Raw genomic sequence first — 27,705 nt, 5'->3', positions numbered from 1 at the left:
ATTTTTCTGGAATGTATTTTACTTATTTTCTTAAAAGTAAAAGTGAAGTGTTTGACGCATTTTGTAAATTTAAAGCTAAGTGTGAAAATTTAACTGGTAAAAGAATTAAACGTTTGAGAACAGACAATGGTTTAGAATTTCTAAATCAACAATTAGATAATTATCTTGTTAATTCAGGTATTTTTCACGAAAAAACAATTCCATATAACAGTGAGAGTAATGGGAAAGCTGAACGGTCAAACAGAGTTCTTTTAGAAAGAGCTAGGGCATTACTACATGAGAGTGAGCTTCCGGTAAAATTCTGGGCAGAAGCAATTAATTTTAGTACTTAAGTATCAAATTTAACACCCCGGAAAGGAAAAGAAAAAATTCCTTTAGAAATTTAGACTGGTAAAAAAACCCAAATTAAACTATCCAAAACAGTTTGGATGTGTGGCATATTTTCACATTCCGAAAGTAATGCGAAACAAATTTGACATACCAGAGAAAAGAGGGATAATGTTAGTATATGCTAGAGAAAGAAAAGGATATCGTATTTATGATATAGCAAGTAATAAAATAATTGAAGAACGATCAGTTAAATTTAACGAATCTTTAAAAGGTAGTAATTATATGGGGGGAAATAAAGCCTTGAAACTTGGGATATTGAAGAATTAAAAGGAAAGGGAAACGAAGTAGATCAAAAAACCACACCTCGAATTGGTTGTTACGGAAAATACTCAAGCAAGCGAATATGATGACTCATCGAATTTCGAAATCGCCGACATGAGCCGTTGTAGCGGGGGTGATGACCGGGGGAATAAAGTCCAAACATCTGATTGCTATGAAAAAAGTAATAAATATGGAAATGAGATACCATTAAGACGATCCGAGAGGCTCAAATCAAAACAACTAGCGTCAAGTATAATCAGTAATGTTTCGAATGATTTTTCAGAAGCAAAACAAAGTGCTAATTGGTATGACTGGAAATCCGCAATGGAAAATGAATTAGATTCATTACATAAACACAAAGTGTGGGAAATAGTAGAGAGGCCTGAAAAAACAAAATTAGTAAAAAGTAAGTGGGTGTATACTTTGAAGGAAGGAGACTCTGGGGAAGCAAAATATAAAGCACGATTAGTAGCGGCTGGGTTTAATCAAATAAAAAATAAGGATTATACCGAATCACATTCACCAGTAGTTAACATTGAATGTTTTAGATTATTGCTTGCACTTTCAGCTAAATTAAACTTGACTGTTAAATTTTATGATGTAAAAACAACATACTTGTACAGTGACTTAAACGAGGATGTGTATATGATTCCTCCACCTGGTTATGAAAAACTGATTGGAGAAGGAAAAGTATGTAAATTGAAGAAAAGTATTTATGGGTTGCCTCAATCGGGTAGAAATTGGTATATGAAAATAAAAACTGAATTAGAAAAACTTGGACTGGTACAGTTAGCATCTGATAATTGTATATTCATTTATAATGATATCAAAAACATTTTTATTGTTAAAAATTTTATCAACTTTGTACTATTAAAATTTTTTGATCATTAAATAGATAAGTGAAAGTTCACTTACCTTCTAAATAGGGCTGCCCTGAACTGCCTTCTTTCCTTCTTGTCGATATCCGTCTCTATGATGAACTTCGAAACACAGCTATAAACTTTTTAAGAAATTTTAATTCATATGAAAGATATCTACAAAATATTTACAAGTTATAATGATTACAAGCATAATTTATACGGAGACGGTCTATCGTTATACATCTGTTAGACGCGTCAGCCGTTCAACTGATTACTTTTAGTCTCTTTCGCCAGAGGGCGTTCGTGGAAGTAAAGTTCTAGTAAGCAAACGCGACACTCCCACCTTGAGGTCCAGTATCAGCAGAGAATGGACCTCAACTGACCTGTAGTTCGTCTTTTGAGATTTCGTCATACGTCGAGTTCTGTACCTCACTTGCACATCTGACTCAGGTGTAAAGTTGAGTTCAAGAGGTATGAGGTTCTTAGTAGGTCTTATAATCTCCCCTTGTGCAATTTTCAGTTTCACTAATCTAATGTGTCCGTCGTGGGATGGAAAAATTTCCACGATTCTAGCTAAGGGCCAGTTTATCCTTTTTTCGTTGTTGGACACAATTACAAGATCACCAACTTTCACAGAAGATGGTTCGCGGATGAATTTTGAGCTTTGTTTTAGTTGCCCTAAATATTCTGATCGAAATCTTTTTCGTAAATCTTTTCTCAATTTGGCTCTGTAAAGGTATCTTTTATTGATGGATTTAGAATCCAAAAGATCTAATTTAGGAACTCCAGTCTCTGGAATTTCTGTTAGAAACATTGCTGGGGTGAGAGCTCTTAAATCCTTTACGTCTTCTGACAAATACGTGAGAGGACGGTTGTTCATAATGCTCTCGCAATCACAAATGATTGTCAACAATTCTTCGTAGTTCAGAGAAGATTTTCCTAGTACCTTTCGAAAAATTCTCTTTAGTACTCCAATTAATCTTTCCCACCACCCTCCCCACCATGGCGAGGAAGGGGGGGATAAATTTCCATTCAATTTTCTTAACTGTTGCATTTTCTAAGATAGAATTCCAATCTATGGTCTTAAACAAATTATTTGATCCAACAAAATTGGTTCCATTGTCGGAGTATACAGTGACAGGTCTACCCCTTCGAGCGATGAATCGCCTGAACGCGTGCAGGAAACTTTCAGTTGATAGAGATGAGACTAGCTCTAAGTGAACTGCTCTATATATTGCGCAAGTAAAAATGACGATCCATGTTTTTTGGCCTCCTTTTAAAATTAAGGGACCCGTCAGATCAACACCAATAATCTCAAAAATTAAAGCATCTCTTATTCTGTCTTCAGGTAGTGGCGCTTGAGGAATCTTATATGAATCAGAGTCGAACCTTCGACATCGTACACAGTTTTGGATAACCTTGCGTACGGTCTTCCTACTCTTTATGATCCAATATTTTTCACGCAAAGCGCACATAACGAATTGTACTCCAGCGTGACTTAGCCTTTCATGTTCAGATTTGATCAGTTTTAAGACTAATGGATGTTCTGAGGGAAGTAAAACTGGGTAACGAAAGTCAGCATCATCGTCTCTCTGAAAGATACGTGTCTTCACTTTTATAAGGCCATTGGAGTCCATGATAGGTTCTAGAGCACGTATTCTTTTATCTTTCAATCCTTCGAAAGATTCTTGTTGGATGAGTCGGAAAACCACTGTTTCAGCTCCCTTTTAGTTCTTCGACTGAAATTCTCCCATGAGTTCTTTCAGATGGTGGTGTTGTAGCATTTTTAACGAATCTAAAGATCCAAGATACGACCTTTATGATCTTTTCGAATTTTGAAATATTGTCAAAAAGGTTAAATTTATCTGTATTCGTGTTATTGCTTGCTGAAACCACAGTACGTTTTCTCTCTCCATTTACTATATCGAAGTCAGGATGTTCTCCATCTGCAATAGGCCACTCTTCTGGAGGTCGATAAATCCAATCTGGTCCTTTCCACCATTCGGATTTCCTCAATTCTTTTGCAGAGCAACCGCGTGATGGCAAATCCGAAGGATTAAACTTTCCGGGAATGTGATGCCAGTGATCTGGGTTATTCAGTTTTCGAATCTCATTTACTCGATTGGCTATAAAAGTGGACCAATTTTCTTTCTGTTTTATCCAAAAGAGAGCATTTGTGGAATCCGTCCAGTAAAAAACTGGAACCTCTTTTAATTTCAAGTCTTCTCTTATTGTATGAGAGAGCCTGGCTCCAATAGTGCGAGCGAGTATCTCTAGTCGAGGTATGGTGAGTGCTTTTAGCGGAGCAACTCTCGCTTTAGATTGTATCAATTGACAAGTGACTCCACTCTCACCGCTGTGTCTAAGAAAAATGCAGGTCGCATACGCGTCCTTGCTTGCGTCCGAAAATACATGCAGAGTGGTACTTTCGTCTATTTTGGGAAGCAATCTAGGAATTTTGATGTCTTTCAAATATTTTAACTGAGATGACCATGTGAAAAATTTCCTTGCTAGATCATTCGGCAGATTAGTATCCCAGTTAATTTTCTGTTTCCAGCACTCTTGCAGAATCAGTTTAGGCAAGAGAGTAACTGGACTAGTAAACCCAATTGGGTCAAAGATTTTACTCAATTCGGAAAGAACAGATCTTTTGCTCAATACAGGGTTTTCTTCATATTTTACGTGACAAGACAAAGCATCGTCAAACAAGTCCCATTTCAATCCCAATACTGACACAACATCTTCATAATCTTTATCAGAAAGGTTTAGAATTGAAGTTTCATTTTTAAGTCTATTATGTTTCCAACCTCTTAGGTCAAGTTTTGCAGTAGCCATGATTTCTCTAGATCCTTTGATAAATGAGTTTAATTCTTCAATTGATTCCACACTCGCTACGCAGTTATCCACATACATGGCTTTCTTTAGCTTTGAAGCTATTTCCTGATGATGTTTTGGTACATTTTCCAAATGGAAGTTAATTGTGGCAGCGAGTAAAAAGGGGCTGGCGTTTACGCCGAATACAACCCTTCGGTGCCGATATATAGTCAGTTTTTCAGGCTATCCTTTCTCCCACCATAGGAACCGGAGAAAATCTCGATCCGCTGGGTTCACACCTATCTGAAGAAATGCTCTTTTTCTATCCGAAATTACTCCATACTTCCTCTCTCGAAATTTTATCAAAATTTTGGGGATCAATTCAAGATAATTAGGACCCTTTTCCAGACAGTCGTTCAGAGATACCGAATTTTTCTCCTTTGCAGATGCGTCGAACACTGGTCGAATTTTGGTAGTCGAATTTTCCCGAAACACTGCTCTATGTGGCAGATAATGTGATCTTTTCTGCCTCCGAAATATCGATAGGTTCAATTATTCCCTCTTCTACCCAATCCTTTAAAACAGTTTCGTAGGCTTCCAAGGAATTCTTAGTCTGAAGGGTTCTCACGCAAGACTTCAGACGCTTTTCTGCAAGGATTCTATTATCTGGCAACTCAGGATGAATTTGAAGCCATGGAAGTGATACCTGATACCTTCCAGCGTCATCTCTTTCTAAAGTACGGATGAAATAATTTTCTGTAGCCTTTTCTATTTCTTGTTTTGTTTGAGAAAGAGCTGGTTCAGTTATTCCGATAGAATCAAGAGACCACAAGTCACAAATTTTTCTGTCACTAATGTGTAGTGATAAAAGAATTTCATTAAAATTTTTTCCCTTTACCTTTGTTCTCCCTAATGTTGTCCAACCAAGGTGTGTATTCATCGCTACTAAACTCTCCGTTACGTGTTTTACTTCCCCTGTAAAAAGTTTTCCGACATAATCTGCTCCTACAAGCACGTGTATTTCGTTAGGGTGTTTTTCAAATAAACAAGAATTCTCATTAGTTGCATCACTGGGAAAAATTTTGTAACCTCTTAGTTTCTTTAAGCATTCCCTATCCTCCAATTTTGGAATATGTGAGCATATGGTTTTTTGGCTCAAAACTTCCATTTCGCATGTAAATCCTGTTTCTGGATTATTTAACTTAATCAGATACTTGTTGTGATTTTCCCTTTTTTCTATCCCTCCAAAAAGCCCATGAGTCACAATTTCCTGACCTAAAGATTTTAGTTTTAATTTCTCCGCAAGAAATGTGCTGATATATGATCTGCTACTTCCGGTATCCAGAATTATTCGTATAAAATTGCTTTCACCATCTCCGTAAACATTGACAATTAAAGTTTGCAAGAGTACACTTTCATAGGATGAATTATTCGTTAAGGCCTTATTTTCAATTTGTTCTTCCTTAACTTCTCCGTTTTCGTTTTTAAAACACATTATAGTGGCATGTCGTTGTTTACATAATCCACACCTTATTCTAGAAGTGCAAATAAAACTAAGATGCCGTGGGTGTAAACAGCGATAACATATTAATTTCGCTTTGCATTTCTCCCTTTTTTTCTCAATAGACCATAAAGATGCTTGTTTACACGTTATAGACTCGTGATCAGAAGAGTTGCAGAAAACACATGGTGTTTGTCCCCCCCCGCAAACTTGCGTTCGTTAACTCCGAAGCTGTGTGTTTCGCAATAGGTCTGGGTTCACTCAGTTGGTTATGCTTTTGCGGCGCCGCCTTTGGCTGGACCGTCTGGTATGTACGTTCCCGCGCAACTAACTGTTCAGAGAGAAATTCCACTAGGTGACTCAAATCGTAATTTGATTTCCGAACTGTTTTATTATACTCCAAAACCAAATCTGGGGGCAATGTTTTAAGCAAAATAGGCGTTAATAAAGCTCCATATGTTTCTGAGGTCATATTTAATGATTCAAGACATCGAATATGTTTCTGTATATAATTAAATAACTTACGGAAATTTTGAATGTCATTAGAATCCTTTCGAGGTCTTATTTTCAGTAATTTATCTATATGGGCGTTTATCAGTACATCTTTATTTCCAAATCTTTCTGTGAGGAGTTTAACTGAAGTTTCGTAATTTTCTTCGGTTAAATCGAAACCGTCAATGGTGTTATAAGCAGTACCTCCCAAAAAGGATTTCAAATAATTAAATTTGCTTATAGCGTCAAGCGTTTTATTTTGATGTATGGCTGATGAAAAAGTGTTCCAAAATGTCAGCCATTCGCAGCTCTCGCCATAAAACTTCGGAATCGTAAGTTTAGGAAGCTTCACATTATGACTTTCGATTTTAACGTTTTCTATAATACTTTCACTTAACTGTTCAGTGCTTCGTAACACATTAAATTTTTGTTGTTCTATATTAATTTCTTTCAATTTTTTGTTAGCTTTGTATTTAAATGTAGTTATTCTTTCACGATATTCGTCAACACCGTTTAATTCCTGGTCCAGATCCTTTATGTCTATTAATTTTTCTATATCGGCATCTATTTGTTTTAACTCGTTCGATTTTTCATTTAAGAGTTCTAAGGAAATTTCTAGTTCCTCTGCATTCACTTCTGTTTTTGGTAATTCAGTTTCGATTCGGCCAATTAATTTTGTAACGGCAGCCCTTATGTGGCCGCGTTTCCTTTTCAATGTATCGATGAATTCCGTCATTGTTTAATATTCAACAATTCAACAACTATCAGCAATCACTAATTATTTATGCTTATGTATCCTCTATATAACTGATATCAATTTAGACAGTTTCAATAGTTAGGAAAATAGCAGTTACTGGCAGTCCCTGTTCGGGCGCCATGTTAAAAAATTTTATCAACTTTGTACTATTAAAATTTTTTGATCATTAAATAGATAAGTGAAAGTTCACTTACCTTCTAAATAGGGCTGCCCTGAACTGCCTTCTTTCCTTCTTGTCGATATCCGTCTCTATGATGAACTTCGAAACACAGCTATAAACTTTTTAAGAAATTTTAATTCATATGAAAGATATCTACAAAATATTTACAAGTTATAATGATTACAAGCATAATTTATACGGAGACGGTCTATCGTTATACATCTGTTAGACGCGTCAGCCGTTCAACTGATTACTTTTAGTCTCTTTCGCCAGAGGGCGTTCGTGGAAGTAAAGTTCTAGTAAGCAAACGCGACATTTATATTGTGTTTGTATGTTGATGATTTAGCTGTATTCTGTAATAATAAGGAAATGGTTGAAAATATTGTTTCTAAAATTAAAAATGTATTTGAGTTACATGAAAATACTAATTCAAAATTTTTGGGAATGCAAATAGAAAAACTTGAAAATGGTATATGTTTGTCTCAAACAGAATATATTGAATCTTTATTGACTAAACACAATATGGAAAATTGTAAAGCAGTAAAAACGCCAATCGTTAAAGGGGCAGATAAAGGTTTTTTTATGTACAAATGAAAAAATTGATGCAATTTTGTATTAGGAATTAATTGGGGAACTTTTATATTTAGCGAATAGAACGCGTCCTGATATATCATTTGTAACAACTTATTTGTCACAATTTAATCATGTACTAGAAAAAAAAATCATTATCTTTTGGCTAAAAGGGTATTAAGGTATTTAAAAGTTACAAAAAATAAAAAAACTTTTCTATAGCAATGATTTTGGAGTTTTAAATGTATATGCTGATGCTAGCTGGGAAAATGCAGTAAATGGTAAGTCATTTTCTGGAGGTACTATTTTATTAGGCGATTCATTGATTTCTTGGAAATGTCGTAAGCAGAGAAGTGTTAGTCTGTCTACTTGTAAAGCAGAATTATTTTCTATTTCTGAAATTTGTAAGGATATTATTTGGACTGTAAATTTATTATCAGAATTAAAATGTAAACAATTTTTGAATGGTGCAGTGGTCTTGAATACAGACGGTCAAGCTGCCATCCAGTGGATCAACTGTGCCAGATGTTCTACGAAATCCAGACACATGAACTTACGTTTCCATTTTATGAAGGACTTAACAAAGGACAATGTCATTAAGTTGGAATATTCACAAACTGATAATATGATTGCAGATTTTCTTACTAAGAGTGTCAGTGAAGAAAAATTAATGTATACATTGAAAATAATTTCCTTAATTTCTTAATGTAATGTGTTATATATTGTTTGTATTTCATTTTTGTATTAAACAAATGTTGCTCGCAGGAGGGGTGTGTTGGGTAGAGGCGAGCGAACGTTTTTTTCTTATGCGCATGCGTATTAATTATGATGGCGCAGCTGTCTCTTCTACCGACACATCCGTCATTCGAGCTTCGAGCGTATGGAGATGGTGATATGTTATTTTCTGTATGATGGTCTGTGTTTACGTACCTCGTATTAGAATGACGCCGACATGGATGACGCAGTTTCGACTTTAAACATACTTATTAAATTCAGTCGACTCTTGTTTTATTTAAATCAAACTGAAGACATTTAATGATATAACATTCACACGTAAACATTTAGTAATAATTCAGGAATACAGATAAGCATAAAATAAGAATTACAACAGTTACAGGCCAGCTACGCTTTTAGCGAGCGTGTTGCCAACGCAGGGCAACGAAAAGGTAGAAATTAATTCGACAGGCGTGGAAGTGAACGTACTCCCACCCTATCAGGTTTAGTCCTGATGCACAGGCAACGGTGAAAGTTTATTAATTCCTCTTTTGAAAACACCAGTTTTAGTTTTGACAGTGGCTACGCGAGCTAAGCCGTCCTTGCCCGGATGGACATCGATGATCCGTCCTATAGGCCAGGCTAGCGGTGGAGATTCATCTTCGATGATAAGAACCACCGTGTCGATTTTTAGATTGTGTCTGTTGTACTGCCACTTGGATCTCTGCTGAAGCGAAGTCAAGTATTCCTTTTTCCATCGCTTCCAGAATCCCAGACGTAGATTCTGTACAAGTTCCCGCCTATAACTCCTTGTGCGTAAAGTCTGATGGGTCTCTGGAAAGGAAGTTAAAGTATCACCTGTAATGAAATGAGAAGGTGTTAAAACATTAATACAGTCAATATCAGTATCGTTCACGTAAGTAAGTGGACGTGAATTCAAAATAGCCTCGATCTGGGTAAGTAGCGTTGACAACTCTTCGTAGGTTAAAAGAATCTCTTTCAATACTCTTCTCAGATGAAATTTCGCTGAGCGAATGCCGGCTTCCCATATTCCTCCGAAGTGGGGCGAAGCAGGCGGTATAAAATGCCATTCAATAGATGACTTAGTTAGTTCTCCGGAAACCGATTCCGTTGCATACAAAGAAGACCAAATCTGATTTAGTTCTTGTAGTTTTCGGCATGCTCCCACAAAATTGGTACCGTTGTCACTGTAAATGTGCCGTGGTGCACCGCGACGTGAAATGAAACGTCTAAGTGCAGCAATAAACGAGTCTGCCGTCAGGTCACTGACTGCTTCTATATGCACAGCTTTAGTCGACAAGCAAACAAACAGAGCTATATAGCCTTTCGTTGTTTTAGAGCCACGACCCTTATTAAATTTCATGGTAATAGGGCCAGCGTAATCCACACCAGATGCGTAAGAAGGTCGTTCCAAAGTCACACGATGTTCAGGTAAGTCACCCATCAATTGCGGATTTGAAGCCAGCTTTAAATCGATGACATATTAAGCAATGGTTGACACAACTGCGTATCAGTTTCTTTTCTCCAATTATCCAGTAAGATTGTCTGATGAGGTGTGATAATAAAGAAGGACCAGCATGAAGGTAAGTAATATGAAGTTCTTTCACTAGTAATTCGCTAAATTTATATCGAGAAGGAAGTATGACAGGATGTTTGATGTTAAATGCTAAAGATGAATTTCGAAGACGTCCTCCCACCCGTAAGAGACCATCTTTATCTACGAATGGATACAAAGAACGTAGTTGGCTCTTCTTGGGTAAAGGTTTCTCTTCTTTAATACATTGTAAATCATCTTTGAAATGATGATTCTGAATCCGACGAATAATGAAATTTTCTGCTACTCGAATCTCTAGAAATGTTAGCGGCATAAGGCAGCTGGAGTTAATACCACTACGTGAAATGTTCTGAGTAACATGATGCTTCTTGCAATTAGTAATAAATCTTTGGCAATAAGCCAGAATACGAACAATTTTACAACGCGAAGAATAATGCTCGAACAAATTAGCTAATAAATCATTCGATTCAAGTATATGAGAAATAAAAATAGGATCAGATCCTTGTTCGGCCTTTACTTCAGCATCATCTTCAGATTTTAATTCATATTCAGGCCATTTTTCCTCTTCCTGACGCAAGCATGGTGGACCATTCCACCACAAAGTACAATTTGGTAGGAGTTGAGGTTCAATACCACGAGAAGCAATGTCTGCAGGATTCTGTTTAGAGGGAACATGTTTAATAGGTATCACTTTTATGTTTCCAATGTTTAATAGGTATCACTTCTATGATTTGAGATGTTCTGTTTGCCACAAAAGTTTTCCACTTACGTGGATGAGCTGATAGCCAAGACAGAACTACCTTGGAATCCGTCCACGCAAAGATTTCAAAATCAAACTTCTTTAAAATGTTCAGTAGAGATCGCATTAATCTGGTCAACAAATACGCAGCACAGAGTTCTAATCGAGGAATGGATACTTGCTTTATAGGCGCGACTTTAGTCTTTGATACCAAAAGATTAGCCTTAACCGTACCATTGCACCTTTGGCGACAGTAAATGGCTGCTGCATAAGCCTGCAAAGATGCATCAGAAAATCCATGTAGTTGGATAACACTGTCCGTTGTAAGTATGACACATCTCGGAATTTCACAATTATTGATTTGACTGAATGTCTCTTGAAATTTAAATCAATCATCTGAGATATGCTGGGGAACAACTGAATCCCAGTCGCCTTTAACTAACCATAGTTTTTGATAGAATATTTTAATCAATATAGTGCAAGGAGATAAGAGACCTAAAGGATCGAAAATGCGAGCAGATTCTGTTAATATGCGTCTTTTTGTTATAGGTGCGTTGATGTGCAGTGTAGCTTTAAAACTGAAGGTATCAGTAGTTAAATTCCAAAAAAGTCCTAAGACTTTCGAACTCGAATTAGGAGATATCTCGAAATCAGAATTCAATGAACAATGTTCCTTAAATTCAGTTAAGAATTCTACAGAATTTGAATTCCACTTCCTCAAATCAAAACCACGTGCATGTAAAATTGAAGATATTTTCTTGCAGACTGATACTGCATCATCAACTGTATTTGCACCCGACAATAAGTCGTCCATATACATATCCTCTTGCAATGTACGAGATACATCTGATTCCTCTTTAGACTCTAAAGCTACCTGCTTCAGACATCGAGTTGCTAAAAATGAAGCAGAGGAAAGACCAAAGTAACTGTTTTCAACTTGTACGTGCGCATTTTATCACTGGAATTGTATCGCCAAAGTATCAATTGATAATTCTGATCTTCAGGGGCTACCATCACCTGACGATACATCTTCTCCACATCGGCTGTGAAAACAATTTTAGGAAATCGAAAATTAATCAAAATCTCAAAAATATCTCTTTGTAATTTCGGACCTACCCCTAAAAGACAATTCAATGATATACCATTTTCAGATTTGCAGGATGCATCAAAAACTACTCTTAATTTTGTCGTTGTGCTAGAAGGTTTAATTACCGCATGATTAGGAAGATAAAACTTTTCTATATCCGATCTGTTAGATAAATCATCATTAATCACAGTCATATGTCCTAACTGTTCATATTCCCGTATGAAATCTTTATACTGTTTTTCAAATTCCGGATTATCTTTGAATTTTCGTTCCATGGAACGCAACCTAGAAATTGCTGCCGGTTTTGAATCACACAACTTCAAATGCGATTTATAAAATGGAAATTTTACAACAAATCGCCCATCTGAATTAACAGCATGAGTGTTTTGAAAATGTGATTCACAAAATTGTTCCTCAGGTGTCAGAAATTTCTTCTTCCCAACATCGACAATATTCTCCATTTCCCAGAAACGTTTAAGTTCGTAATCAATATTTATATTATCTTCTAACTTTATGAAGTGTGCATTTGCTGCTTTTGGGCCTTCCATATTATTTCCGACCTTCCCAGCAATCACCCAACCGAAAATTGTATTTTGAGCTACAGGCTCATTTTTCGAACCATATATTTGGCCGCATCTTAAAACGGAGAAAAAATAATCAGCTCCTAAAATCAAATCAATTTCTTTGGGTTGAGCAAAATTCGGATCCGCTAACGGAATAGATTTAATATATTCTATATGCTTTACATTAATCACTTGTTCCGGCAATGGCAAAGTTAACCTATCCAAAATGTATGCGTTAACATCAATTACTTTATTATTTAACTTTGACCGAACTTTAAAATCAACCGAACCACAAGTTTTGGAAGCTGGCACTCCGCCAATTCCACGCAAAAGTAACCTTTGATTTGTTCTTTTTAATCCTAATCTTCGAACAGCTCGTTCAGAAATAAACGAACTTTCACTTCCGGAATCCAATAATAATTTAATTTCGATAGTTTCGCCACTGGATGAAAATGCGAGTGCGAAAACTGTTGGCAAAATCGCCGAGTTGCAATTTTGAATTGTATTACTGACAACTACCTGACCTTGACCCTCGCATGATTCATTCGAAATTCTCTCTGGAGTGCTTTCGTTTTCATTTGGCGCTTTTAAAAGCTGTACGTTGTTAGCTTTTATATATTCATGCAACAAACTATTATGCGTTTTTGAATTACACAAATTACACTTTAACTGTGAATTACAGTTTTTGATTGGATGTGAATTTAAACATAAAAAACACAATCCTCGTTTTTTCACAAAGTTCTTTCTAGCAGTAACATTCAAATTCTTAAATTTAACGCATTTATATAACGCATGAAGTCCGTTACATTTCGAACATTTAGTATTACTAAATTTAGAATTCTGTAATGTTTTAGAACTAACATTACTACTTTTATCAACAACTTTAGCTTCCGCTTCTTTATTTAAGATAATTTCGAGAGAAGAACACCTTAAATTTAAAAATTCAAAAAAAATGATTCCAATGTAGGAAAATCATCTTCCGCTGTTTTCTGTGCCCATAACTTTCGAGTTTCTGAATCTACCTTTTGAAGCAACCTAAATATTAACCATGGATCCCTAGAAGTTGCTTTGTCACCAAGAGCTTTTAAACCTCTGATAACTTCATTGGAAGTATCAGCTACACTCATGTCCATAAATTAAGGATAATGCAAAATCAGACAAAGGAAGAGTTAGAAGCAAAACAAATTTGACTTATTTGTAAAGCTTATTTATTAAACAACAGGTAAAGAGCAAGAAAAGATGTTATATGTTTGATATTATTAAAAAAATTAGCAATTTTTTCTCCCTGGAGCAAATTACAAAAAAAAACCTATTTACAAAAAAAAAAAAAAAAATATTACATTGTTGGTATGATTGTTAATACATTGTATGTCTCCCAGACGATGCAATACAGTCCGTACAACGCCTAGGCATGCTGAGTATCAAATGATCGATCTGATCTTGGGGGATATTACACCACTCAAAAAGCAATGCTCCCCGAAGTTCCGGTAGACATGTAGGAGGAGGTTGACGGGCTGCAACTCGTCGGCCAAGCATGTCCCACACGTGCTCTACTGGATTCAAGTCCGGTGAGAATGCTGGCCAGTCCATACAGGTGATATCCTCCGATTGAAGGCATTCGTTTACGATGTTTACACGGTGAGGACGGGCGTTGTCATCCATAAACACTAATTGTGCGCCCATGGCGCCCCGAAACAAACGTACATGTTGTTTCAGAATGACGTCCCGATAGATTTGGCTTGTCATGGTTCCAATTTGAACATGCAGGTCAGTTCTGGAACCCAGAATAATTCCACCCCAAACGAGCACTCCTGCACCACCGCAACGGTGTCGTTCAATGATGTTTTCTTGGTGGTAACGGGTTACCTGGAGCTCTCCATATGAAAGTCCGGCGAGAATCAGACTGCAAGCTAAACCTTGACTCGTCGGAAAACATCACACAAGCCCACTGTTGCGGTGTCCACAATGCATGCTCTCTACTTCAGGCTAACCGCAGGCGACAGTAAGTGGAACGCATCTGACAGGTCTACGAGCATATAGACCAATCTGCCCTAAGCGTCTGTACACGGTCTGCCTTGAAATTGTCGTACCAGTGGCTGAAGGGAACTGACGAGACAGGTCTGAGGCTGTGCTCCACCTGTTTCTTTTGGCAGTAACTGCCAAGTACTGGTCCTCATTCGGCGTTGTAACTCTGGGGCGACCTGTGCTGTAACGTCTACTCACATTACCATCACCTTGGAATCGTTGCCAAAGCCTAGAGATGACACTCTGGACAATTCCAAGTTCGTCTGATACTTCCAGTTGGGTACGCCCACATTCCAGACAGCCGATAATTCTACTACGTAAAAAATCATCCAAATGCGTCCTTTGTGTCATAACTATTCGGTTATTGCACTGAAATGCTTATAAAGCGCCTGCGAACAATTTTACTTCTTTGCCTGTATTCCTTATATATCACTCTCTTACACTCTCGTCATTGTGACGTACCATCGGTGTCATCTGGTTACTTCCTCAAATTTGCATATGATTCTTGAAGATGTGTGTAGTGATTTTACAGGTGATATATTTATTTTAGAGTTCGATTTCCGCGTGACTCCGAATTATCCTTAATTTATGGACATGAGTGTAATTGCCGTAAATTAACATTATCAACCTGTGAAATACATTTTTGATCCATAAATGTTTTAATTAACGATTGTACGATTTGTTTCTTTTTATCGTACCTAGCGAGCAATTTTGCCCATGCTTCTTCATAAGAATTATTTGATAACGGAATATTTTTAATTATAGAAGCTGGTTCATCAGCAAGTGATCCGATTAAATACTGAAATTTCTGTATATTCGATAAAGAAGTATTATGCACTGTTGCAACAAACAAATCTTTAAAATTCATCCAGTCATTCAAGTTACTCGAAAAAATAGGAATATTCAACTTAGGTAACTTAAAGTTACTAATATTAGAATTTCCTGTAACATTTGGCACATTAGCCGCATTTAATACATCTAATAAATTTTGATACTGAAGTTTCAAACCAAAATACTTCGATTCAAAATCTTCAATTTCTGACTGTTCTTCTGGTAATTGGGCATCAAATTTATCAAAATCTGAATAAATCCTTTCTAAGCGCTCCAGATGCAAAATTACTTCATTTTTAGATAAATCGGAAGAAATAGTACTCTGAAGCCTTGTGAAGGCCGCTTTTGCCTACCACGCAATCTAATGACAGTAGCTTGATCCATAATAAGTAATCGAAGTATTCAAGTTCAAAATCAAAATCAATGCAAAATAGATATAAAACTTCAAGAATCAAATTTAGATGTAAATCGAACTAAAAAATCATTTATCTGTACTTGAACTGCTGACGAATTCTTGATCTGATCTCGTCGGCGTGCCTCCAAAATGATGTTTACGTACCTCGTATTAAAATGGCGCCGACATGGATGACGCAGTTTCGACTTTAAACATACTTAATAAATTCAGTCGACTCTTGTATTTAAATCAAACTGAAGACATTTAATGATATAACATTCTCACGTAAACATTTAGTAATAATTTAGGAGTACAGATAAGCATAAAATAAGAATTACAATAGTTACAGGCCAGCTACGCTTTTAGCGACCGAATCCTACGAACGACAAATCTCAAAAGCGTGTTGCCAACGCAGGGCAACGGAAAGGTAGAAATTAATTCGACAGGCGTGGAAGTGAACAGTCAGTATGATTTCCTGTGTGTTCTTTTTATTCATTATTCGTGTAAATAAAGTGTGTTGTCCTACGATGGCTTCTTTACTCTAAATATTGGCCTCTGTGCAACAAAATTTTTATAATGAAACGAGATCAAACCAATGTGAGATTTGTTCTAAAGTCGTATTTGCTTCGCTACATATTTTGACTCTCCATAAAATTAAGTTTTAGAATGGCTAACCTCATTCTGGGAGAACGCTTGATTATGGCGTTATTTGACAATCTCATTTGTTCTTGAAAAGAATTTAAATTATAATTAATTGTTTGTTACTTGTTAGTTTTCCCTTACGGTTATTAAAATAATTTTACTTGTTCTTAACGCTGGTTGTGTAACTGCTGGAAATTGACTTTTTGTGTGCTAGTCAAAGACTATTTTTCTGATACACATAGATGTTAGGAATTTTCTATTTCACGTTATAGAGTTTATCAGAATTAGGAATAAGAAACTGGAAAAGCCAGCTACGTCCTTTCTGGAATTCTAATACTGGGCGTCTCGACTGCCTGTCAGACTTGCATCCAATTGCATCACGAAGTCACTCGGTAAAAAAAAGGAAAAAACTCCTCACATCCTCCCCCATTTAAAGGGCGACTTGGGTGACTGGACTCACTCCCCAAATCTAAAGGGTGACGAATTATCGTCCACCACATTTTAGTTCAGGCATCGTTTGAATAGTCTATTGTAATTATTTCTGAGCAAGAAACATGAAAAATTAGCAATGCCCTAACCGGGATTCTAACTTCGGACCTCTAGTTTGTTACCCGGATATGCTCTCAGTTATGCACTGAAGTTAAAGAAGGAGAAATTTCCTTAGAACATCAGCGTCCTAGTCTTCTCTGGCCTTCGATCTGAGTCGATCACTTGGCATAAGAACAATAACATTTAGGTATTTCTAAAGTTTCAATAAGCAGCTTATAAAATACCACTTTTGATGCATGTTTAATAGTTAGAAAAATAGAAGAATATAACATGCATTAAAAATAACTATTATAACTATATTTAATTTTTAATAACTTTCTAACTATTTTTAATTTTTAATATTCTAAACAAATCGAAGCAACTAATTTTTCGCCGTTAGGTGGTGATCATCGTGGTTTAAAGTCCAAGTGTAGATTTTAACTAAAATTTCCCGAGAAATGATGGACTTAGGAATTTAGCTCCTTTTCCCCTTTCTAGCGTGAGAATGTAAAGGCTACTAATATCCCTAATTGTTTTCTTTTTCTAATGACAGAGTTAATAGTGTAATATGATGTGTAGGGTCATTAGGTTACTTTAAAGCAGGAGACATGAAAAATGTGCAATGCCCTCGCCGGAACTCTTATCTTGTATTAAGATGAGTATCATTGGTGAAGTCCAGTTTTTATATGAAGAGTTAGCAGCATAAAATCAAATTGTAATAGAGGATTATTTCTTCCTTCCAACGCTCAGTTTACTTTATAAAAAGTAAGAACCTCTTTCGGGAAGAAAGTAATTTTACAATGCTTCCTGTCTCTATGAACACTTACTATATATGCTATAGAACCTTAAAGTAACCTAGATATGGCAATAAAATATTAAAATTTCTTAGTATAGGCAATTGCCCGATCCTGAGTAGAATATAGATATATTATGCCGTCCTATCCTGCTTGAGATGTGAGTGCATTTAGGATATTCGGTCACCAAAATGCAATCTAGTTGGCAATCCAACTTGGAAACATACCTGAAGAAAAGCAGAGTAAAGGTGAGAAACTCGGACACTCATTACAGAATGAAAGATAATTTTAAGGGAGCCTGTGAATAATTTCAACAGATTTATGACTGAACACCTTAAGACCTCTTTGACAAGAAGTTCAACTGAACAAGTTAGACAATGCGAAATAAAAGACGAGATGCATAATGTGCCTATGCAATCAGTCGAAGTTTTTGCCCCCATTTAGTCACTGCTGGAAATGTGCGATAATCGCCAAAAGTGCTAAACGTATCACTTACACGGAATCACAAAAAATCCTCAGCGAAATAATGAAGCATGAAAGCAAAGCCGCAAGACTGGGAAAATTTGACCAAATTTCCAAAAAATTCATTACACGGTGAAAATAATGTTCTAAGAAATCAGATAAACTATTTAACCCATTTTCTATTCCAAGCATTAATGTGTTTCAGAGCAGTATCAGGAAAAGCGATGATACTGAAAAAAGTATGCATTTTTCGAGATGGCCAAAGGAAATGTTAATGTTCTTCGCACAAGCAACTAATTAGGTAGGAGAAAATAACTCTTGTTCTTCGCACAAGCAACTAATTAGATAGGAGAAAATAACTCTCAAAGATTTTCCACTTACAGCAGCAGCCGTTCGCAACAGATGTAGCCTGTATGGCAGCGAATAAAAATTTTATATCAACAGTTTGTTTCTAACATAAATTTCAATCCAGAAAATTTAGTTAGTTTTATTTAGAAAGTAATTGTTCTCTGGTTCCCCTTCATCATACGAATTAATCTTTCGCCTTTTACCGAATAGAACAAGTTTTTAATTGATTTCTATAAGAAGGAAAGGAATTTATGCAAGGTGTTGAGAACATAAATTATATTATAGTTTAAACTCTCGACACCTTATATAATAAGTTCAGAACATAAGCTATAATTCCTTCTTGGACAGTTTAAAAAAAAGCATTTATTAAAAATAATAATATTAAAAACTCACATTTTTGTTAAGGTTACATATGATAATGGTAACTCAAACATATTATATCTTGTCTAAAAATTACCTGTTATGAAGAAATAACACATAAAATAAAACTTTAGTAAAATATACGTAGTTGCTTTCTGTGAAGTGATTGCCTTAGATGAACGGGGCACAGATTTCAGACGCTAGGGCAATTGCCCGATCTTGAGTAGAATTACGTGTAGAAAATAATCATATCGTTTTTGTGGCTATCATGGAATAATGGTAGAACAGAGAATAGGCCGAAACTTAATCTCATGTGACAAACAACCAATGGGGCCGATCAATTATCCACACACCGTACTAGAAATACTGCTAAAATGAGTTGGCGTGCTACGGAGGGCGCTACTTACTACATGGAGAAAGTGAATATCTAGTCTGTAATCGCTAAGTAGCAAGAAGATTGATTGGCTGTGGGGAAGAAGTGAAAATCGAAGTAATACAGCCTATAGGGGAAGACTCTTTCAGAAAACCATACTAACTTAGAAAGAACTGCCATGAAAGGTACTGGGAGTAAGGGTAAAATGTATAAAAATAAGCAGAAAAAAAGAAAAGAAGAGTGAAAAATGTTAAGAAATTAAAAAAAGCCATAAAAATCTCAATACTTAAGTGCAATTAAAACTAAATGAGGTTAATGTAAAATGTAGAAAATAAGCTATGCAATTAAAGCAAAGTTAAATGTTAATAATCATTAATTTCATCAATAATTTTGAAGGAACTTTATGTTTTGTCTAGCGGGTTTTCACAACTCCCATGTGTCTGGTAATTGAGGAAGTGGATCAAAGTAGTGAACCAGCAATCATTCAACTTGAGGTAAATTAGCAAAACTCATGTTTATAAATTTTCTTATTAAGCATTTGGTGCTCTGAATTCTGTGAAAAATGTACAGCAAGTCGATAAGTTTCTAAAGTATGAATCATCCAATGGACGAATATATTTAAAGCATCCAACATGCATGTTTTCTTGTCAAATATCACATTATATCTGGTCATTTCGAGTGTCTCTTGTGTCTGTGCTCTAAACCTCTGAAAAAATCTGCCTCTTTTACGCTTATGTAAATCCATTCTAAGGATATTTGTCATTTGAGCTTTAAACTTCATATCAGATGGTGCTGGACTTTCAAATCACATCCTTCTAATTTTCAACCATTGTCATACAGGTATGTCCTTCGATATCTCATTTTCTAACCACGATGCTTTCAAGTAAAATGCCTTATTTGAGACATATTTATGATAAATTCGGCTGATACATAGTCACTCACAATCAGTTTTTTACTACGAAGTAACGAACTTGCTTTCTTGCCGCACGGAAGGAAGAATAGGACATTGTTCATACTAACAAGTTTCTTCCTCCATTGATAAAATTAATTTTCCTTTCCACACATATATTTAGCTTCATTTTCATAAATAAATGAAGTTACTCCACTTGAGTTTGGAACTCCATATTATGAGAGTAAAGGAAAACAAGTTACACCTACAATTTGTATTGGATGCATACATATTCTATATCCATATAAGTGAATAATATTCAATAAATGCCCTATACTTGCATTTCGATCTCATGGATTCAATATTAGGTTTTCTCTATGCTTGCCCCGCACCCTAAAAAGCACCTTACCGTAGCTAAAACTGTTGAAACATAGCGCGTGCACGCGGTGATGGGACTGTAAAACACAATTTTAGTGTTACATATCAGTTTAGGGAGGGAGGAGAAGTAAAAATAAAGAATTGAATAAAAATAGAGTTTAGGGAATACAAAATAATTCCACGTTCATTTCAATAAAAAGAGCACATATAATACAGGTACCTGAAAATGCAGGGACTTAATAAGAGAAAACCCAAGCACGTTCTAATACCAAACAGATAACGCAGATGGAGATCACACTGATTACTATTTTACCATTAGCGAAGAAACTTCTGATACTTTCAAGCCATAGTTTTCTAAAGGTCTGGAGTTGATTAATGATATAAAGCACTCGAGACTTTTCCGAAGATGATGATAATCATTCATTGACATTTCGAGTTCCATTTATCACAAACTGTTCACGTAAACAATCAAACTGATATAGGAGCTAAAAGTTAATTCTAAGCAAAGCAAAAGGTTTAAAAAGACCGTATACAGAATTCGGTGCTCATTTTGATAGACACTGAGAATTGTTTAATGATTCTTTTAAAGAATTAGTAGTCTGAGTCCCGACATGGGGAGGGGAAGGATTATGAATTGAAGATCTAAAATACATTCCGTATTTTCTTTCCATTCGAAGATCAAATACTTTCAGTACTGGTAAAGAAAAATACTTTTTTTTAAAATATGAGAAACTTATTTCTTCTGCCTTTCAAACAGTTTTCAGTAAAAAACTATTTAGATTCATATTTTTAATAATGAACTAAAGGTCATTATAATGAACTACAGGTACTAGAATACACATCTTGCAAGCTTTGAATCTTAGTTTTTTCACTCCGAGGTTTAGAGAATGCGCTTGCTTCTTCAGTCTACGTTTGTGTTGAATACAAATTACATGAATGTTGAATTACATGATGTCATGATAATTTTCCATGTGTAAAATAAACCCAATTATCTGTACTAAATTCCAATTAGATCTGAGAAATATTTCAATTGTAATCCAGTTACATCTGAGGCAAACTCCATTTATGATCCAATTATTTGACGCAAATCCCAGTTACCTAAAGTAAGTATATACTCTCAGTTTCTTTAGAAATATGTAGCTCTTCAGACAAATCAAAGTCTTAGATAAAATGGAAAGCCCTATAAAATAAAAAAATTAGGAATACAGAAAATTCCAAAAATTTACATGGTATAGCCTTACTGTTAAGTCTCTGCCAAATGCCTTTAGAGAATTTTTAATGGCGGATACTTGTTTCTTCGCAATATTCTTTAGTAGCATCAAGGTGCCGGGTCTGCCTATAATGTTGTATGCAAACTGTTTTTTGACTACACTTGGCGATGATAAATGAGCGTATTTTCTGTGCACATGGTACAATATTAATACTAGTAACCTTTATGGTTTATGAAGAAAGGGAGGCACTTTTTCATAAGAGTGAATGTAATAATAAAGGGAGTATTAAATGAATTGATTAGAGTTTTTTACACTTATTAGTTAGTTCTCTTCGAATAATGCAGAATCACATAATCAGAGATGTATTTATTGCCTAACAAAGACAGAACAATCTCCGCCAAAATAAGCCTGCATGGGAAATACCTATTTCAAGGGAAATAGATAAAATTTATTTACTTTACGCTGGTAAACAATACCTTGAGGTTTGAATAATCGGTATTAATATATGAAATCTTTATTAACATGCACGAGTGATGACATTCGTGAATTTTTGATAATTTTTTCCTAGTGATTTTCTTTATCAGATGTCAATGAATTTGGTCTGGTATATAAAGCAAACAAAAATTGTTTATTCGTTTAGCTTCGACACAGAGGAGTATCATGTTGAATAAATAAATTTTTGCATTTTTTCTTCAAATTCAGTAACCCCAAACTAATGTATTATTGCATGAGTTGTCTCCCCCCTTTTTTGTTTTTGTCGATGTAATTGAGTTGTTATAAAAAAATAATAGTTTCCTCTCTCGCGCTTAAAAAATGAGAAAGAAAGACTGTTCCCGTTTTAGATACATTTAACAAGATTATTTTAACCCTGAAACTTAATAAACAAACAAGTCTCAGAATAAATATTTTCCTTTTACCCGAAATATTTTTCTAGAATAGTGAGTTGATTTTAAACGTTTAAGAAGCAACACGGACTATTTCTCTACATCTTCAGTTTGTATTTCTTTTAACTTGTTTGACTTTCAAGTCTTTACTGATTTTATCTTCTTACGACTTTTCAGTGCAATTTATTAATGTATTATGTTTATTACTTTCTGCCTGCTTAATAATTAACGTCAGTGAACTCCTATTTATTAAAATAAGCATTTTAAATTCCTCTTTTTAATGTTAGATCAATTAAAAATACTTTATTTGTGGTTAAGTCTCCACACTTTCGTCGTGATAAGTTAATAAGGATTCATTTTTCTACTAATCGTAAAACGATATGAGTAAGAGATCAAAATTTTATAGTTTAATTTTAGCATACTCATGCATCATACCACTCATTTCTGTTGCCATTAATTTTCATTGACTCATTCCCATTGTCACTGATTTCCATTCATTTCAACTTTCACATATACCAGCGATTCTCAACCGGTGGTACGCACGAGAAAAATGGGTGGTACGCAAAGAAACAAATTATTTTTAACTATTAAATTCAAAACTCTAGTAATGAAAAAGAACAATTGATGGAAATTTTCTGTGATTAAACTCTAAATGAAGATTTAAAAAAAAAACACACTTGTTAACTTTAGACTGAAGTGAAAAAAGGAATTTAAAGGCATTTCAAATAAAGCTATTAAATGTTTTTAATCCATTTTTGCGCAACTTATTTGTGTGAACAAGTATTATCTTCCATGTTATATTTGAAAAAAAATGCAGAGCAAAATTAAAAGTGGGTCCTAATTCACGGTTAAAGCTAAGTGAAATATGATCAGATATAAAGAAATTGATCTTTAAACAGACCCAAATTTAAGAATAAATTTTACAATTAAAGTACTATAACTTAAATTTTGATAGTTAAAATGGTAAACAATTTTTAATCTAATATTTTTTATGTGTGCATATTTAATACAAATAGCCAACAGGTTGTGAAAGTGGCAAAATATATTTCTTTTAATATTTCTATTGAGAAACTGAAAAATAATCAATGTAAAATGTAGTGGTGGTGCAAAAGTTTTTCAATTTTTGTTTATATAGTTCGCGTTAGTCAAAAGTTTGAGAACTCTGATATATGCGACAGAGATCAATGGCGAGTAACTTATGCATGAGATAAATGAAGTTTCCATTACTACATCAACCAACTTTACGTTAACACATTAAGATTTAAAAGGTTTTATCCTTATATCATGCAGTCAGTGTGATAATTTCTTTTCTTCTTGAGCGAGAGACATAAAAAAGCAACTCTGCTTTCGACAGGATTTGAGCCATGGATCTTCTGATTTTTATAAAGAAAGTACTACCCGCTTACACCAAAACAGCACGCACGTTGAAATTCAATAATTTATTTCAATAATTCCTTATAAACTTTGTATCAAATGACCAAACTTTGTTCTATCTCTGTGCTTAACTAAACTATTCATAAAGCCATCTGCTCAAATTATCACCCTAAAAGCTGTATAAAACTGTTAATATTCCAGATTAACATAAACAAAGATATCACAATTAAATATACTATCTAATGCTACTAAAGCTTGTCATTTCAGGTCATAATATAAAGGTTAGTAACTGGTTACCATGACAACTTAAGTATAAATCAAAATTATCTGAGACTACTAAAAGCCTAAAATAATCCTTCACTAAAGTGATGAAAGGTACAGTTAAGAACACCGAGTTTGGTCTAAAAAGAAACCTAGGAGAACTTCACTTAGCATCTAGGTCAGCAGTTTTTCTATAATCAGTCTACATTAGGAGATCCCAGGGGGGAATTCCTCTTTATGGGAGGATTTTATAGTGTCAGGGAGAAATACAGCCAGCTCGACTTCCTGTTATTCCTGCTATACTGTAAAAATATTATCTAAATATAAATAAATAAACATATATTTTTCGAGTTTGGGAAAGGGAAGAGAGAATTATTTTCTAGCAGTGCTGAAAGGGGTGCACGGAGCAAAAAAAGGTTGAAAACTACTGGTGTATATTATTCGCAAGATCACAACGATATCAACTCCGTCCCTCATCGTGGCAAATTCGCAACGATGTGACGTTAATTATTATCCTAAATTTAACCGCTCAAGAGATTTCTTTATTATAGCCAAGTCTGCATACATTCTGGATAAGTGTGTGTGATTATGGCAAGCCTCGAGGGCTATCTGCCTAAGGGGAGGGATGCCTTCGTGGAGGACTTTCTAAGGGAAACTGGCTCTATACACGTTACACATGGGGAAAGCCACGAGCACGCCCATGCAGCCAGCCCGTTCGCGGGATTCGAACCTCGGACCGAACTACCATTGTTCAGCGACTTTACCGCTCGGCCGCTGGTGAGCCATTCTGGATAAGAAAAATCATAATACAGAGTATGAAGCATTTAAAAAATAACAAGCTAATAAAAACTAAAAATAAAATCTTTATATCTTTTTCTCGATGTCGAAAATTTTTATTTGATGTCATAAATCGCGTATAAAATCAACATAAGTAAAATTAAAAGATTTTAAAACATTTTCAAAAGTATAATAGTTTTTAATGTTTCCGAATAGCGTATAGTTTTATACTCAGAATTTTTTATATTGTAAAACTGAAGTCCGTATTTTCTAAGTCTTATAAATCAATAGAATGAAGCTTTAATTCTGGAATTTTATCAATTTATTCTATTCCATTCAGTCTAGACCAACGATTCTCAATATGTGATACGCAAGAGAAAAATAGGTGGTGCGCAAAGAAACAAAGCATTTTTAACTATTAAATTAAAAAATTAAATACCCCAATATCCTGTTTTAAGTTTTTTTTCTCTAATATTCGTAAATTTATGCGATCTGAGCTTTTTTCAAGGTCAATAGTCGCTCATACACTTAAGCAAAATAATCCGTTTTTATTTTCACCAATATTCTTTTAACCGCAGACAGAACAAAATTTCTCATAAATGATGTTTTTAAAAGGAGTAATATAAATGGATGTTGTATTTAACAGGAAATAAAAATAAGTTGCTATAAAAAGATAATAGTATAATCTCATTAAACCTTTTAGCGTTGATCGATTTATTAGCACGTCTACACTTTATGATGCCACCGTTTGTAGGCTAATATTGCTCTATTTTCAATAAGAAACACTTTTTTACGTTGATTTACTGTCTCTAACAGCAGGTATTTTGTCTTATTGTTGCTTTGTATTCCTTTTCTACGCGATTTGAGAAAATCGTCGTTTGCTTTTGAAGAACTCGTAATATAGACTAGAAGAGAAACACGCTAAAATTGAATTTCTGGAGAATCAATTTTCAAGTCGGTTTCTCCCCTATTAATAAAATTCACCCTTCGATTCTAAAAGATTGCGTTTCTGTCTTGAATTCTTGGGGAATTTATAGTATATCATGTCAGTGTGGTTTAAGATATATTGGCCAAACAAAAAGAGCGTTGAAGTTTCGTATCAAGGAACATGAATCTTATGTCAAAAAAGGGGAAATTAACAAGTCTTCAATAGCGTATCATAGCTGGACTTTTAACCATAATTTTGATTTTGGGTCTGCAAAAATCATCCAAAAGGCTTCTTCCATAGGCGAATTGGATTTTCTTGAGGCTTTTCACATTCACAAAGATTTAGAAAGTTTAGTTAATGATTTGAAGTCCAATCCAGTCCTTCCTAATGCCTTTAAAATTCTACTGTCTTAATTCAATTATTTTTGCCGATAGATGGCGTTACCTCCTCGCACTTGGTACTACCAGAGGGTATAAAAATCCGTTCAGTGGTTGCTTTCCATTATTTGAAGTTCAGATTTTGAGCGTAATGTGCATTTGCAGCTCGCTCCCTATTTTAACTTCGCTAATATTTCTTTATGCTTGATCAGACAGCCTGGCTCAGTAAAAGTAGGCGGCCAGTGCAACTCTGATTAAAAATCTAGTTATAACGACGTGCAGTGCTGATAAGCACCACGTGTTTCTGTGATTCCTATTTTCTTCTTTCTATGTATTTCTTTCTCCTGATGACGAGGGACCTTTAGCTGCCCTCGAAATCGATTGAGTGTTTCATTATACCTACGCTAAATATAAGGTTGTTTTTCACGGTTTTGAACTCGTAATATATTGTGCATTTATATATTTGTGAAAAATAATAAAACAAACTTACATTTTCAAAAGGGAGAAATGGCTAAGATTGACAAAGCGGAAAAGTGATGATTTACAAATGATGGATCCAGGAGGACAATCTACTAGCACTAAAAAAATTCAAAATAAAATAAAAATTGTTTACAGAAAATATAATGAAAGTTATTTATCATTTGGGATTCCTTGGAATGGAGATGAAATGGATTCTCAACCTCAATGTGTTGTTTGCGGTGAACTATTATCCAATCAAAATATGAAACCATCGTTTCTTAAAAGACATCTTGAATCTAAGCATGTCAGTTTAAAGGATAAATCTGAAAAATATTTTAAGAGGAAATTACCGGCGTTCAAAAATAATAAACAAGTAATGAAAAGTTTTGTTCAATTGAAAAAGCTTTGGAAGCTAATTACCTAGTTAGCCTACGAATTGCCAAGACTGGGCATGCTCAAACTATTGGAGAAAAACTTATATTACTAGCAGCTAAAAATATCATTTTAACATTATTCAACGAAAAAGTTGCTAATGAACTTAATAATATTTAATATTCCGTTCTCAAATGATACGGTAAGTCGAAAAATTCTTGAAATGACAAATTCCATAAAAAAAGGCAATTTTACAAAAAATAAAACACAGTGAGTATTCCGCATTGGAATCGGGTGAAAGTACTGATATAACAAACGTTTTTAATTATTAGTTTACCTACGTTTCGAAGAAGATAAACGAATTGCCCAACAGCATTTATTTTCTGCATCTCTTCATGATAGAGCAACTGCAAATGAAATTTTCAAAGTATTTGACAATTTTATGTCTAGGAATGAAATTCCTTAGAATAACTGCATTGCCGTATGCAACGACGGAGCTCGGGCTTCAACAGGAAAACTTTCCGGTGTTATTTCTCAAATAAAAAAGGTCGCAC

Source organism: Stegodyphus dumicola, chromosome X2 (assembly GCF_044657685.1).
Source record: "Stegodyphus dumicola isolate Sdum_Otavi_A_Nest chromosome X2, ASM4465768v1".
Lineage (NCBI taxonomy): Eukaryota > Metazoa > Arthropoda > Arachnida > Araneae > Eresidae > Stegodyphus > Stegodyphus dumicola.
Note: the sequence above shows the minus strand (reverse complement) of the source record.